Below are 16,060 nucleotides of genomic sequence, written 5' to 3' on the forward strand. Positions count from 1 at the left end.
AAGGTTAGAATGTTTAAAATATTATTTATTTATTAAATAAATTATTTTATTTTTTCATAACATAACTTTAAAAAATTATTAATTAAAGTAATTTTTTAATTTTTAATAAAAACTACCAAGGAGAATCAAATAACTACAATTTATTTTTAAAAGAAATATACTAATAAAAATATTACTTAAATAAACTTTGTTTTAAAAAAAATACTAAATAGAACCTTAGGCTAAAAAAACTTATTTTAAGCCCAGCTAAATAGAACAAGCCAGATATTGAACAGCTCCTGTTTTGGCGCCAATATTGGTATGGATCAATGCTTACACTATTAACTAAGGATTATTTTGCAACAATACTAATTAATCCCTTACATATAACGAGTCATATTCATGTCTGGATGCTTGGATTTAATAAATTCAAATTATTAGAATCAGAGTTATACAGCACCTGATTCTAGTTCTTGATTTTGTAAAATCACGACGTCCGAACCTAGGCATCCTTTTGCTTGTAATAACGAAAAATTGCATTCGTTGTATTGTAATTATAGGGTTTTGGTCGCTGTTTTCACAGTTGGTGAGAGGGTGGGCGATACCTTTATTTCATGGTATGTGTATTTTTATGAATAACAATACTATTAGTACAACGTCACGTGACAGTATTGCGCATTAACTTGAAGGTAATACTAAGTTAATGGTTCATATATCTTTGGTATCCCAAAACAAAAGTAATAAATCTGCATTAATTCATCATCTTTTCAGTACTCTGTAAAATTTCTGATTCAAATTATTTATAAAGTTTCAGCTTTTAATATCTTCTGGGGACAGATTATGTTATATAATGTTTTATTGCGGCCTTATGTTGCAAAACATGAGAAAGAAATTGATCTTAATTTGTTAAAGATGAGAATTAAGGCCAGGGACATAAGTCTTCTGTTTTGGGAGAAGGCTGCCATTTATGGGCAAGCAAGGTTTTTTGAGATTTTGCAATACTTCTCTTCTCTGTCTCACTCTGATCAGGTAATTGAACAACATTTTGTAATCTATTTTGCTGTCAATTTTCTCATTAAGAGACAAAAAATGTTTTGTTTTGGGATTTATGAAAAACGACAGAAAAGTAAGTGGAAAAAAATAAAAGAAATTATAGTGAATTTTCTTGTTATATTACAATATATAGGAAGCAAGTTAAACTGTTTTTTATTCTGCTGCAGCAGCATCAACAAGCTACGGAAGAAGTTTTTTCAAACATTAATATGAGGCTGCTGCTAAAATGGAAACAGTGCCAGTATCATCATCTTTCCAAGATGGCAATTTAATTAATTCCTTCAATCAAAACGGAGTTTCCACTGATCAAGCTATCCCGCAATCAAGAAGCAAATGGACGTTGTTCAGGACTGCAGCAGCAAGCCAATAATAAAGCCCTTGTATTTGTCTTGTGCCATTATGAAGATGATTTATATACGTAGAAGATGCAAATTGAACACCAATTAATAGTTAATTAGTCTCCATTGTTTGCTTGCTACCAATTTTGTATCATATCAATCTCATGGGACTATTGATTAACAAAATATATAGTGCGTAGTAGTGACAGGGGACTTTCAGTTAGAAGAAAATTGTAACATGCAATAGTCAATAACACGTTTAAATTGTAGCATGTACTAACTTACCTAAATTGTCTATTCATTTTTATCCACGTGTAGAGAATTAACTAATCAACAAATTAATCTGTGACACGTTTTTGTAATTGCATGCCGATCATTTTTTATAAGGTAATTTAATGCGCGATACAACCATTTTAGGCACGAGGTTCGGAAGTACTTCTCATTGTTATTAATTATGAATTAGGATCCCACTTTATATTGTTATCTACTAAACTACTAATCACTCATATGAAGAAGCGGCTCAAATCTAAAGAAAATCATAATCTATTAAATAAATGACGAGTTATCTTAAAGTTCAATCTAATTGATTTTGCCATCTATAGTAGAAACAACCAGTCAAGTGCTCAATTTTTAGAGGATTAAATTATTTACACTGTAAAAATTATTCTGAACATTTATTATTTCATACAACCATTCACTTAATTTTAAAAATTAAGATTTTATTTTTTTTTGCTTTTTTAATTTGAGTATATCTTAATTAAATGAAAGTCTAAATAGCTCTGAATGTATGTGCTTGAGGACATATTTGCTTTTTTATGACTAAATGTAAGTGTTAAATTATTTGTCTTATAAGCACAAAAAAAATGAATTATGATATTTTGACATTTATGTCCCTATAAGTATTAATATATATTTGATAAGTTAAAGATGGTAAGTAAATTAAAATCATTTTATTATTAATTATAAAATATCTATTTTTTTCAATATATACAATGTTACTGCTAAAAAAGGTACAATGTTAATTACATTATTTGTGTGTATGATATGATTTTTTTTTTCGTTTAATCACACAAGTTGACATAAAATCAATTAACAATTTCAAGTAAAATAGCATTTTACATATATTATTAATTGTAAAAGTTAAAATAATTAAGGAATAAAAACAACGGCTACATCCTAGCCCATTAATTTTTGTTAAAAGTTTTGTTCAAAATGATTGTTATAAAAAAATAGTTGTTAAAAAAAAAAGAGCCCGAGATGAGTACACGACGTAACGGCAACTGAAAAGAGTAAAATATAAATGAGTTATGTTTGATTAAAAATAACGTATTAAATAGGAGTATTTTTTAGCTATTATAATTATTTTCGTTCAAACTTTTTTTAATTCAGATAAAAGTTAAGTTGTTTAATTTTGTCTATTAAGTAGTATATTCTAGAATTTAGATAAAATATGAAAAACAAACTAGTAAACTTAAAAAATGTCTCACTTCATACATTTAAAAAACAAGCTTTAACTTTTACTTTATACACTTTTTAAAATATCTAAAAAAATCCTTACTAATTAAATCATTGTAGTTAATTTGTAAATAAATTCTTTTTAACACAATTTGAATATCCTCGAATCGTATCTTTTCTGCCTTATGATATTATTGTGTTAAAAAAATTAAATGGCTTCTGCTACGGATGTTTTTCCCGCGCATTTGGTTTATTTTCCTTTAAATTGTTGCATCTTGCAACTCTTCAGCAACAGAGTTTACTTATCTCGTTTTCATTCGCTTGAATCAAGAAACAATTGTGTAAAATTGTAAGATTAAGTAAATAAATAAACTCGAACATAAGTTTAGTTATTATTATGAACCAGAAGTTTTAAGTATAAGAATTATAAATCATTATTACATTAGTTATAATAGATTATTCATTTGTTCATAACAATAATTCATGTGATGAGAATTTTTTAAATAAATTATTTTATTTAAATAAAAATATTCGAAATAATTTTTAAAATATAAATACCTTACTTATTTAAAAGAAAATATTATATTCAGGCATGCGAAGGCTACATTCAATTGGATTGACACTCAACCCTCCCACTAACAAAAAGTGTAGGTATAGAAAAAACTCAACCAAAGATATGTTAAAAAGATATAGATATATAGATATTTAGTACAATGGAACTCTTAACAAGAAATAAGGACGGATAAAACAAGGATAAACAACCTCGTACATATCATGTGTGAGAAAAGGGAGAAAATTAGTATGGGGTCATTAAAAAATCAAAATGGTGACATTCCAATTTTTTATAGAACAAAGCTTATTTTTAGCTCCTTGCACGAACTGAACACGTTGGACAAATTTATTTATTTTTTTTGGATTTTTGGAATTTTTTAAATTCATTTATGTTCACTCCCATCTTTTTCTTCGCTGGCGTCTTCATTGGCATCTCCTCGTCAGTAGTTTGATGTGCCTATACATCCAACCAATAAATTGGGCATTAAATACGAATGAATGATGAATAAAATCATTAAAAAAAAAAACAAACAGAGAAAATTATAATATAACACATATATATATTGAAAGAGAAATTTTGATTTTAGGATAGATCAATTAGCTATCACAAACGAAAACATGAACCAACTATGTATAGAGTCAATTAATTTAAAGTTCTCAAGAATTACCTCTGCTCCAGAATTCTCGGAATCATCTTCTCCTTATGAATTTCCACGAAGCTTGGGACAATTACGAACAAGAACTCTATAGGATGCAGATGGAAATGGGATCTGATAACCCGCAGGCCAAAAGTTGGTGAGGTTTGGTAAGTTTATCAGTTCCAACTTCCGAAGTTCATTCATAACAATTTCATTGTAATCCGTGACGTCTACTCCATCTTTATGCCAGAATACTTCTTCTAATTCATCATTACCTATTATGTATAGGCGCGACAGTTTTTGAAGACTTGAAGCTACGCTGATATGAAATAGATGCTTGAGTTTTGGGCAACTAAAGACAGAGATCGATGTGAGTTTTGGGAAACATACAGGTTGGAGATGATCCTCATCCTCATCCTCATCAATGATTTGCTCTAATTCCAAGCAATTTGAAAGAATTAACTCGTCCAATTGCAACAGATTTCGAGCAAGTGCTGATGAGAAAAGACGTCTCAGCATAGAGCACCCGTCCACTCTTAAAAAGGTAAGACTTTGCAGGCTAAAATTATGAGTGGAACCTACGTGATATAATAATACTTGCAGTTCTCGAAGGTCTTCCAATTGCAACGTCTTCAAACATGGGAATAGTTTGTTTTCTTGTCCCTCAGCGATAATAGCTTCCACTTGAAATACCACTTGTACTCCAAGTTCTCCAATATACAATATTTCCAAATTTGTTAAGCCATGCTTCAACAGTGCTGGAATCGTGTCACTCAAATGGGAGCATTCGCCTACTGTTAGAATTCTTAATTTCTGAGACAAATAAATAAATAACTTGATGTAATTAAAATTTGTTAGCAGCTAGGATTGTCAAATTGACAATTAAGCGACAAATACTTAAAAAAAAATTACCTACAAAAATATAATACTACACATGTAAACTTATAAAATAATTATACTTTGTGAAAGTAAGGAATTTATAAAAAAGAAAAAGAAATCCGTTGACAGAGATCATGTGAAGTGATATAGCAGTGACATCGTTTTGTTTGAGAAAAATTAATATAGTATTTCTATGGTAAAATTAACTAATGAATTGAATTTGACTAATAATATACATACATTACAAGTCCTTGCATCCATTTTTTTTTATTATAGAGTAAAACGAGATATGAATTTTATTTAAAAAATGAATTTTAGGCCCTAAAACAAAGAAATTTGCTCAAGATACTGGATCGTTATTATTATCATCACCACTACCACCACCGTCATCTTCATCTCAACACGCCAAATGCAAGGTGATATGAATGACTGATCACAAAAGTTTTTGATAAACTATCTTTTTAAGTAAAATTAAAGGAAAAGAAAGAAAAAAACGTAAACACAAGCGAACATACCTCTCCAAGATACTGCAAATTAGCTTCAAGTTCAGTACTGTTGACGGTCAATTTAGGACATCTCTTTACATCTAACTCTTCCAATGCCGGCCAAGTTGAATAATAATTTTCTGAACAGAAGCTGATGAGTTCGGGGAGATCTTTAAATCTTAATTTTCTCAACGAAGGGAGTGCAAGTATTGTATTTCCATCTCCTGCACTTATTTCCCTCTCATTATGATCCAATTTTGCTTCAACGACATATTCCAGTCTCTCGCAGTAACTCACTTTCAGACTTTTAAGCTGCACCAAACTTCGAGCCAGTGACAACGTGAAGATATAAGTCAAGTTGTTGCACTCTGACACACTCAATTCTGTAAGAGATTGGAGGCTGATCACATGTTGGGTGGGCGCCTTCCATATCCACTTCAGTTCTGGTAATTCTGACATATATAACTCTGCTAATCTTGAGAGCATCACAGGATTCCCACTCTTTCCATGCGGCGACTTAGAGGCATCCATTATGCATTCTAAATCTTCGCAACCGCCGACATCAAGACGAGTCAACTCATTTAAGCCCCGTTCATCTATGCTTGGCACAATATTATGACAACCTGTTACCCCACTTAAATAAAGAATTTCCAGATTTTGATACAGTGCTGAAAAAATTCCTAGCGTCGCTTTAGGACGGTTATTCTCAATGATTAAGCACCTTGTCCCTCTATCAATGTCACATAAAGCGTCTAAGATCTTTCTCCATCTATCACAGTCATATGAAGTGCCAAATTCCACGACGCCATACCTTTGTAATTTCGGAAATGAAAAGTCATTTGGAAGACATACAACGGATCCGTTGGGTTGGGAGTCCGACTCAACACACCTAGCGTAACTTTCTTCTGAACTCATCCCTTCAACCTCCCAATTTTTTATCCAACCATAAAATTCTTCTAATTGAGGAAATTTATTTATCGTAATGGGAGAAATTTTGCCAGTACTAATATACAGAAGTTTCAATCTACTAAGTTTATCCCCCAATCCATCTGGAATTTCAATGGGAGACTCCTCGAGATAAAGTATTTGAAGTCTCTTCAACTTTCCAAGGAAAGACGCGTCAGTCACCTCACATCGAATCAACTACAGAACTCGAAGGTTATTGGCGAGGAATTGAAGTGATTTAAGTGAAAGAACTCCACCTATTATAGTGACAACTTTCAGTGCTGACATCTCTTTAAAAAAATATTCTGGAACTTGCAATTTGTTGTCATATTCAGTATTCTCCAATCGCAAAATATGAAGGTTAGGGCATACCAAACCACTAGGAAGCTCTTCTTTTTCATTTCTCACCAAAGAGATTCCTCTGTATTGTTCTAGGCCTTCTTCCACTGCCCATTCCGCCAATCCAATGCCAACTTTACTAGTAAAATATTTCTTCTCCACTTTGCCTATCCATAAGGCTACATCGCGAACTACGTCATGCATTTTCACAAATCTGTCATCATCAGTGTCTAACAGCAATGAAGAATCTTTGAGTCCTTTGATCGTTCCACGCAGTAGGCTTCTGGCTTTTTCGGTTGATTCAGCTTGATACCAAACCAACCCCACTGCATATCCAAGAAAATCCTCCAAATCTATCTTATAATCTTCTGGAAACAGCGAACACAACAAGAAGCATGACCTGGAATCCTCACCATTCAAATAATCATAACTAAATTTGAGACAACCGTAAACGCCCCGGGAATCCTTATCAATACCTTCTATCTTATCGAGTTTTGCATTTTGTAGTTTATCTAGTGCTACATTCCATTCATCAGCGGTTCTTCCTCTTAGTGCACTTCCAACAGCTTTAATAGCTAAAGGCAGCCCCTTACATTCATCAGCAACTCGTTTTGAAACATCAATCAAGGTTGTATCAGCAACATCAATGCCAGCATGCTTTCTTAGTAAATCCAATCCTTCATCTTGCTTTAGAACACCTAGTTGGATCTGCGTGTCACAACCCATGCGATCACAAACTGGCTGCAGGCGAGTGGTTAGAAGGATTTTGCAACAATTGTCTCTATCACCAACGGGAATACCTACTTTTTCCAAGTCGAGTTGATTCCAGACATCATCAAGAATTATGAGCATCTTGCGGCTTTTACTCTCAGAGAACATCATGCGCAATCGGCGTGCTCTATCTTTTTCATATGTCTCTGTTAATTCCCAACCCAACGACTTTACTAGCTCACTTTGAACATTTATTATGTTTTGATCCTGAGATACAGTGGCTATCCCTACCTCATCGAAAACATTTTCTTCCCGAAGTTGATTGCCCACAAAGTTCGCCAAAGTTGTCTTTCCGACACCACCAATCCCATACAATCCCACTATCTTCGTGTTGTCTCCTTTCAGTGCTTTAATGATCTGATAGCAAGCCGATTCTGTAGTCCCGAAAGGAATAAAATGTCTTGGTATAGGCAATTCTTTGTCTGATGGAAGAGGTTTAGGACGCGCAACTGTGCTGAATTTGCTGCGGTCTTGTAGCAGATCGGACAGCTTGCGAGTCTCCTTTGATGCTTTTCTACCCATCCAATATCGGAAACCCCAATTAGGACACCATCCATTGAAACAACTCTTCTTTTCATCTAGATTTGCTTTCAAAGTTCGGACATCGGCCATTTTTTTGACTACATCCGCCAGCCACTTCTCTACATCTTTCTCAACTACTATAGCGCAATGTTTTTGTCGTTCTTCTTCTACTTTTTCGTTGATGCCATCTTGTGCCTCCTTCAAATTAGTTTCTTTATCCTCAAGTTCTTTAACAATGCTGTTGAAACAGAACAGATAGCGAGCTTGTTTTATGGTAGCATCCACCAATAATTCTCCAAGCTTTGATGCAACACCTGATAAAATATCCATGCTATTTATCTGCAATTAACAAAGTTGATCTCAGTACGCTATAAGCAAAACAAGGAAGCTTGATCACAAGATCGAACGAGAACGTTTAATTACTTTTTTCTGAACGCACGTTTATTAACGCTAGCGTTGATCAATAAGAGCACAATGCAAACGCCGGGCTTTTAAGTAGCCTTTAGCTGCAAACAGAAGATAAGAAATAAGGTAAATGGTGGATTATATTGAAATTAGATTGCTTTAGAATATATCTAGCTAATTAACATCATATATAAGTCCTTGCTCTCAGTCAAATCTTTCATTCTTAGAAATAATACCATAATTCCAAAAATCAATCAGATCTCATACCTTCTTCGTTATATATCCTCAACTACTGCTGAAAGCTCCAGTTAGAGAGTCGCACAAGTTCAGAGAAAATTAAAAGCTGCATCTGGCAATATAAATAAACATCAGATCCAAACAAAATAGCATATATCTAGCTAATTAACATCATCTATAACTCCTTGTTCTCCGTCAAATCTTTCATTCTTAGATTAAAAAAAAAAATTGAAATAATAACTGTTAAGTGATATAGGAAGCAGAAGTAGCGTACCGAAATGAGGGCGGCTAGTTCACGGATGACAGATCTGGTGACCTCAAGATCATGAAAAATGATTGAACTTTGGTGGAAAGGTCTGAAATGATATGTCAGTGAGAATTGAAAGGTGGAAAGTGAAGTGATACACATGCCTTATCATCTGTCATGGGGGGTAATTTGGTAAAACTGATTTAAAATTTAAAAAAAAAATTTAATATGAAGTTTTGTGTCCAACTGCTTGTACTTGGGGAATCTTTCGGGTTATTGAGAGGATGATTTTAAATTGTTTAATTAAATATAAGACTTTTACTTTTCTTTTATATATTTTTCTTTAGAATGAATTTAAATCTCATTCTTATTAAATGAAGGTAGATTTCTCTACACAAATTTTGGGTATATTTTATAATTAATGTTCAACATATTTCTAAATTATATTATAAATATTTTTATTTAAAATCTCAACAGATTTCATAACACACAAAAAGAAATACATATATATATATATTGTAATGTTCTAACAAGAGATTTTTAAAATTATTAAGTTAAAAATAAGAAAAATATGTGTTTTAACATTGTACATAGTAAAATATAATGTATTAAAGTGAGTTATTTATTTTAGGAAAATGCTACTTTTTTCGGGTCAAACCCCGAAACTCATCCAAACGACGCCGTTTCATTTTTTTTTTTCCTCTTTCATTCTCCCTAAACGACGCCGTTTTGGCTAAGGCAAAACCATTGATTTCTCTTTCTCTTCCGTCTTCCCCTTCCTCTCACAGCCATTGAATGCCCAGCAAATTCATATCTCACAGCCAAATTCAGTGACATACACTTAGTAGGTGCAATCGCAAAGCATCTGATTTTGTCCCTCTCAATGTTCCCCAACTTGTCCAGATTCTGAACCACAATCAACACCAACAATGCCACCACCCCTGCCCCCAATGAATGCCCAGCAAATGTCAAAGTATAATTTGGCTTCCTGTCAACCAAGCCCCTTAAAAATTCACACTCGGCATCGAAAACCCACCTTGCAGCCTTCAATGACCCATTGTGAACATATCCACCATCAAACTTTTTCTGCCCAAGTTTGTTATCCACAACCCAATCTGGATTGATTATAGAAGAGAAGAGAACGAGGAGACTATGCAGGTATCCTGTATTTTAGTTCGATGAAGGAAAATGGAACGAGGCAAACGAAGGGGCAGCTGGGTTCTGAAGAGAACGAAGAGAAGAGATGTATTGACTACTCTGTAATTGTTCTTTTTATCATGGAAGGAAATGGAGACAGTTTCTGCAACTGGTGTTATATTTTGCTCTTCGTTTTTTTGGTCAGTAGTGCATAGATGATATGGATATTTGGTCATGAACAATAGGTGGTTGATTTGTACTTCTGTGCATAGTGTATATTTTCCTTGTCTGATTCAGTGCTTTTTTTCATGAAATGTATGTTTACTGTCAAGGTGCCAAGGCTGATGGGAGTTTCTCTATGCATCTGGTGTAATCATCTACAAAGCTGATGTAGTATCTATATCCATGTAAAAAGGAGGGCATGGGAGATGGTCCCCAAAGGTCAGTATGTATAAGCTCCAGGGGTACTGAGGTTTTAATTCCAGTTGAATAAAAAGATAACTGATGAAGTTTTCCATACTGACATGCATCACAGAAATCAGGTAAAGTTATAGAAGACTTAAGAGACAAATGAGGTATAATATTTTTCAAAGCATGTTTGTTTGGATGACCAAGTCGTTGATGCAGTAAGTTTCCACAAACAACAGATTTGGTAATGTTTACATGACTCTTAGAATTTACTGATTCAGTACAAGCTTTATTTTCAGCTTTATTTGACAGAACAGAAGCTGAATTACTAATAACAGAAATCATTGATCTAGGTACATAGGCTAGAGAACAGGATTTGGAAAGAAAGGTATCTTTTGACAGCAGCTGATACAATCCTTCTTTAGCAATCCCTTGAGCCAGATGCACAGTCTTCTTCTTGTCCTTAATGAAACAAAGATTGGCAACAAACTCAATGGTTATGTCATTATCTTTCAAAAGTGTTGAAATACTAATGAGGTTTTTGGTTATTGCAGGCACATATAAGATGTCATTTAAGTGTAAAAGTGAGTCACATGATGTATGAAAGCAAGCATATCCAATATGTGATATATTCAAACCTTCCCCATTACCAACATGTAATAGCTGATTACCTGAATACTCCATTCCCATATTCAGATTCTGCAGATTGTTGGTGAGATGGTGAGTAGCACCACTGTCCAAGTACCATCCTTGATCAGCTAAGCCACCCTCTGAAGTTGTGAGAAAAGCAGCTTTTGTGTTTGACTGATAAGGGTTGAAGTTTGAGGGTGGATATGCAGGAGTGAAATCTTTGTTAAACATGTTCCTACACTCAGCTGCAGTGTGCCTTGGCTTGAAACAAATTTGACAGATGACAGCAGGAGAATTCTGAGCACCTTTGTTACCATTAAAGGCACCATTCTGACCAAATACACCATTGCCACTGTCATTCCAGTCACCTCTTCCTTGTCCAGAATAATTCCTGTTGAAATTGCCAGTATTCCAGTGATTACCATCAGACCAGTTACCTCTTCCTTGGCCTGTAACACCTCTGCCAAAACCACCTCTTCCTCCATTATTGCTATTATAGCCTCCTCTGCCACCATTGTTCCCATTCCAGTTGACATTTTGATTCCAGTTACCAAAACCTCCTCCATTATTATTATTGTAGCCTCCTCTGCCCCCATTATTTCCATTCCAATTGGCATTTTGGTTCCAATTACCATAACCACCTCCAGTATTGCCATTAAATTTCTTGTTAGGTCCAGTCTGAGCCATATTGGCAGTATAGTTCAACTTAGCTTCTTTATTAGCATTTTGTTGATTACTCTCTATTCTAGCCTCATGAGTTAAAAGCATAGAATATGCTTCATTTACTGACATTTTCAACATATTAGCTTCTATGTATACAACCACAGGATAATATGGCTGTCCTAATCCACATATCAGATGAGTTATAAAATCTAGATTGGTTACAGGACTTCCAGCCAAAGCAAGTTCATCACTCACAGCCTTAAGTTTGCTAAAATACTCAGTGATTGTCATTGATCCTTTTTTGAGATTATTAAGTAGCATTTTCAGATGTACTTTCTTAGCACCTGTTTCTGATCCAAATTGTTCTTCAATGTTAGTCCAGAGTTCATTAGATGAGTTAGAATTTACCACTAGACTGAGAATTTCAACACTGATCGATGACATCAACCAGCTCAGCAGCAACTGATCCTGCCTTTTCCAGTTATTGAACTCTGGATTTTCCTGTGGCTCAGCTACAGTTACTCGATCTGAACTTAAGCTTGCTTCTTCTTGATTGTGAAACTGATTTGGACACTTTCTAGTTCCATCAAGAAGAGATTCAAGTCCATTGGCTCGAATTGTAGAAAGGATCTGAGATTTCCAGATTGTGTAGTTTGATCTGTCTAATTTGATTGGATTTGTGAAGGTAAAAGAAGAAACAGTTTGATTAATGTTTGGATTTGAGCTTGAAGAAGCCATGGCAGCTTGGATCATAGCTCTGATACCAAGTTAAAAACAGAGTTCGTGTGTTTGGATACAGAGAAAATGTATGAACCAGAGAGAAAATGTTGAGAGTATTCGAAGAGCAAAAATGAGAAAAATGATTTGTTATATTATTGATCTTGATGACAACTGTTGTATATATACATAATCTGGAATGGTATACACGCGTTGTGTATGTGAAAAACAAAATCAAGGCTCAGTTACTAAACCGTTATTAACAACTAAAACTAACCAGTTGACTCAGCAAGTTACACATCAGCAATACTAACAAACAAAAAACTAATTAGCTCGTTAATTCTATAACTCCATAATATGAACTATCTTAACAATGCGATTGTATTCTTTTAAGATTTTCTGTGCTTATCAAATATTATTTGTTGCTCAACTTAAAACATGTTAGTCTTGGAAGCTATTCAGATTTTGCTGGATAGATCAAATACTGGTTCATATTTGTGATATTTTAACTGATTGCTTTGTTCTGCAGGTCACCTTCAACCTCTCGTGCAAGGTCAAGATCCAAGTCAAGGTCACCCGTGAGTTTTCATCGTAGAAGGAGGTCCCGCTCTTTCTCGCCTCCATCCCGCCATCGAAGAGGTCATAGGTCCAGGTCACCGCTAAGATCACGCCACTATTCAAAATATGATAATGAGAGGCTTTCAACCGGAGACACCAGGGACGGTGCTGACAGATCTAGGAGGGAGTCAGATATTAAAGGAAGAGAAGGAAGAAATCAGAACAAAGAAAGAAAAAAAAATAGAAGCAAAACGATGTCGTTTGAAGACGAATCAAAACAAAAAAAATAAGAGCTGAAAACGACGACTTATGCTGCCGTTTCGGGGTTTGACCCGGAACAAATAGCAGAACTCTTTATTTTATCTCTTAATTTAATAATTTAAGATATCTTTTATTTAATAATGATTATATATATATAATTTTCTTTTAAAAATAAACAATTTAAGTGAAGCAAGGACATTTTGGAGGCGTCTACCGACATACCATTTTGGATTGCAATAAAGTGAAGGGTCCCGCTAATTTACAGCTTATGTCAGTTACATGGACTTGACTAGCTTACAGTATCTGTAAGCTACAGACTGCAGCATCAGCCGTTGGATGTGGTTAGATGTGGAGTGAGAAACTAAACAATAAAAAATCAGATGGTGGGATGACGGGAGATGTTTGTTACAGAAACTGTACCATAGACAAGTCCCAGTTACATTCATAACAAATTAATAATTGTCTTTATTATAAAATTTTTTTATATTCAAATATCGGTTCATTTATTCAACCAAGTCCTCGTATTCTTTTAATTTATGATAAGATTCTCGCATGGACCAGATCTGCATATGTGATAATTACTAACTCTGTCAACTAGCAGGACCCCCATTTTTTTAATTTGAATGGTCACATCATGATCACACTTACAGACCCACAGAATAATACCAACAACGAACTGTAAATTTCCATGGACACAAATATCCCCAACTAGTGCTTGCTAATTAACTATACACATAAAACTTAATCACATGTATAAGAATTTCGGCCCCTCATTGCAATAAAGTCAAGAGTTTTCGAGATAGAAAAAAATAGGTGAAGGATGAAGATCAGAGAAGAAAAAATATTAAGAATAGTTTTTGCATTTTGATGGGTTTTATAAAGTAAAACCTATATTTGTAATTGTATTAGCGGTAATTGAATGTTGGTAGCAAGTACTGGTCAATATATATAGTCACTACTGGTCACTATATATATATATATATATATATATTACAAAATTGGTAGCAAGTACACAATGGAGTCTAATTAATTAATCAATTGGTGTAAAATTTGTATCTCCTACATATATAAATCATCTGCAAAATGGCACAAGACAACTAGACAAGTGCTTTATTATTGGCTTGCTGCAGTTCTGAACAGCCTCCATTTGCTTCTTGATTGCGGGATAGCTTGATCACTAGAACCTGCTTTTTTATTGTAGGAATTAATTAAAGTGCCACTTCTTCTGTGGCTTCTTGCTGCTGCCGCCGCTGCAGCGTAATAAAAAATAGTTTAATTTGCTTCCTATTGTAATATAAAATAAAAAAATAACTATAACTTTTGTGTTTTTTCCATTTATTTTTCTGCAGTTTTCATAATATCTCGTTAATCTGTTACTCTTGATGTCGAAGCCTTTTTAGAAAACAAATGAGTGATTGTTTTGCGTCTGAAGGAGTTTTGTGTATATATAATATTCTCCCAATTTCTTTTTCTTCTCTCTATTTTGCTTTTGATTTCGGCTTCTCCAAAAATATGAAAAATGAAGTAGCCTCCATTGTATTTAAACCTTATATATATATATATATATATATATTCACGAATAAAGCAAAAAAGAAAGAGGCGTCAAGCATGAGGTGGCAAGTGAAGCAACAGAAGCAAATTAGTCAAACATGCATGTGATCTCGAGGAAGCAAGCAGCTAGCTATTTCTTATTTATGAAGCCAAGTGTGGCTTCATTTGGTGGCTTCATGTGTTCATCTAATTAATATTTAGATGAACAATGAGAAAATTAATTTTGAAATTTTTTTGATTAAAGTATGTGTTTTATTTTTTATTTTTAAAAATAAAATAAAACAAAAGTAATATAAAAGAAATTTTTTTTATGTATTTGCTTTGGCCCTTCTTCTTCATCTCTTTGTCTTCTTCATCTCTTTCTTTATCTTTTTTTTATGGGTACTATTTATAAAATATTATCATGTTATCATTGTACTATTTATGAAATAAAGTTTGATAACTTAAATAGTTGAAGTTAGGATATTATTTGAATTTTAAAGAGTATATAAAGTAAAACTTAATTTTTCTATAAATTATGTATAAGTGTGTAGAGTAGTTGAATGTTCAAAGTAATATTTAGAGTGTAAATAACCCTATCCATAATCGAATGATTTGTGAAACGAAAAATGATTGAAATTTTTTGAGAAAAAATAGAAAAAAAAGAACTTAAATACCATTAAAAAAAACATTTTGAAAAATAAAAATTATTGCTGTCGCCACACACTTTCTTCGCGGTTTAGAAAGCTAGAACATTTTGAAGTTACTCAATACAAAATGCGTGCTACTACTAAACATTGGCCCAATTAATGCCCATCGAAAAGGCCATCAATTTAGCCAACAATTTTGTCAAAATTTCAACAATTGAAGAAACAATGGTCACAAACGGAACAGGTGAATTTTGAAGTTGAATAAATCTTGAGATACATACAACAAAGCCTTGAAACTTTATTCTTCACAATTTGAGCACGCACTAACTATTAAACAAGTATAGAACAAAGCTTATTTTTAGCTCCTTGCGCGAACTGAACACGTTGAACAAAGCTTTTTTTTTTTTCTTTTTTTGGATTTTTGGAATTTTTTAAATTCATTTATGTTCGCTCCCATCTTTTTCTTCGCTGGCGTCTTCATTGGCATCCCTCTCTTGGCTGGCAGCTGCCTCCTCCGTAGTTTGCTGTGCCTATATATCCAACCAATAAATTGGGCATTAAATACGAATGAATGATGAATAAAATGATTAAAAAATAACAAACAGAGAAAATTATAATATAACAAATATATATATCAAAAGAGAAATTTTGATTTTAGGAT

The 16,060-nt window shown here is 33.4% G+C and overlaps 2 pseudogenes; one reads left to right on the forward strand and one right to left on the reverse strand.

Moving 5' to 3' along the window:
- The window catches only part of LOC112096100, a 61,471-nt pseudogene that overhangs the window by 17,192 nt on the left and 28,219 nt on the right, over positions 1-16,060 (forward strand).
- Positions 3,479-8,977, reverse strand: LOC18034065 (annotated as a pseudogene).

This window comes from Citrus clementina, unplaced genomic scaffold, assembly GCF_000493195.1.
Source record: "Citrus clementina cultivar Clemenules unplaced genomic scaffold, Citrus_clementina_v1.0 scaffold_8, whole genome shotgun sequence".
Lineage (NCBI taxonomy): Eukaryota > Viridiplantae > Streptophyta > Magnoliopsida > Sapindales > Rutaceae > Citrus > Citrus x clementina.